The sequence below is a fragment of the Eimeria tenella genome, genomic scaffold, assembly GCF_000499545.2.
Source record: "Eimeria tenella Houghton genomic scaffold, Eth_scaff84, whole genome shotgun sequence".
NCBI classification, from domain to species: Eukaryota; Apicomplexa; class Conoidasida; order Eucoccidiorida; family Eimeriidae; genus Eimeria; species Eimeria tenella.
In genome coordinates this window covers 145543-146919 of record NW_013543460.1, presented here as the reverse complement: position 1 = coordinate 146919, position 1377 = coordinate 145543, and positions in this window count along the sequence as shown.

The following is a 1377-nucleotide window of genomic DNA, read 5'->3' as shown; positions in this document are numbered from 1 at the left end:
CTATCATTTATTATTGTTCATTTATATCTTTCTAATGTTTTTCTCCAGGCCAGAGAGCACGCTGTTTATGAACGCAGTGAAGAAAGCCTCCCCGCCATCATTGAATCTTTGAAAGTGATATTGGGGTTTAGGGTTTAGGGTTTAGGGTTTAGGGTTTGCGTACTAGTGCTTACCTCGCAGGCTTCCTGTGCTCACTGTCATTAGTGTTCAGGGTTTAGGGTTTATGGGGTTCAGGGTTTAGGTCTTTGGTTCGCTGTTCCAGGCCCCTCAAAAGTTTCGCCTAGGGTTTAGGGTTTAGGGTTTAGGGTTTAGGGTTTAGGTTATAGCTCCGTCTTTCCAGACCCGCGAACGCCCCACCTAGGATTTAGGGTTTAGGGTTTAAACCAGATCTCCCTTGTTCCAGCCCCTTAAACTCCTCAACTACTCTCTACGGTTTAGGGTTTAGGGTTTAGGGTTTAGGGTTTAGGGTTTGCGTGTGCAGGCGGAGTCTGTGGCGCGTTTGTCTTCGCTGGAGCAGCAGCTGTTGGCAGCAGAAAGCGAAAAGGAGCCAGAAGAAATAAATAAAGAAATAAAAGAAGAAATAAATAAAAAAGAAATTAATAAAAAAGAAATTAATAAAAAAGAACTAATAAATCCAAAATCAGAAAAAGATTCCAAAAATCCAAAACTCCAAAAACAAACCCTCCAGGCCCTGCGCTGTATAGACACCCGACGCGCCTGGCTCGACAAACAGGTCCATTTATTTTTATTTTTTTATTTTTAATTAGTTAATTGATTAATTAATTAATTAATTAATTAATTAATTGTTTTTTTAATTTATTTATTTATTTGTTTGTTTGTTTGTTTGCTTTGTTATTTATTTATTTATTTAGTTTGTTGTTCGTTTGTTTGTTTGTTTTATTATTTATTTTTTTATTTCGTTTATTTGTTTTTATACATTTATTTACTTATTTATTTATTCATCTATTTACTTATTTATTTATTATTTCATTTGTTTGTTTGTTTATTTATTTCGTTTTATTATTTACTCCTCTCTTTGTTTTTTTGTTTTATTACTTCATTTCTTTTGTCATTTTGTGTTATTTTCTCTTTCTTTATTGCTTTGCTCTATTGTTTTATTGCATTTACTTTTCCTTTGCTATTTATCTTTTTCATTTATTTATTTTATTTATTTATTTTTTATTTTATTTATTAATTTATCTTGCTTTTGTCCTTTATTTGTTTCTTTATTTGTCTTTTTATTTATTTCCTTTTATCTTTTGTTTGTTTTCTAATTTGTCTCCTTTTGTGTCTTCATTTGTCTCCTTTTCGTCTTTTATTTGCTATCTAATTTGTCCCCTCACACCCCCGCACAACCCCAAACCCTAAACCCTAAAC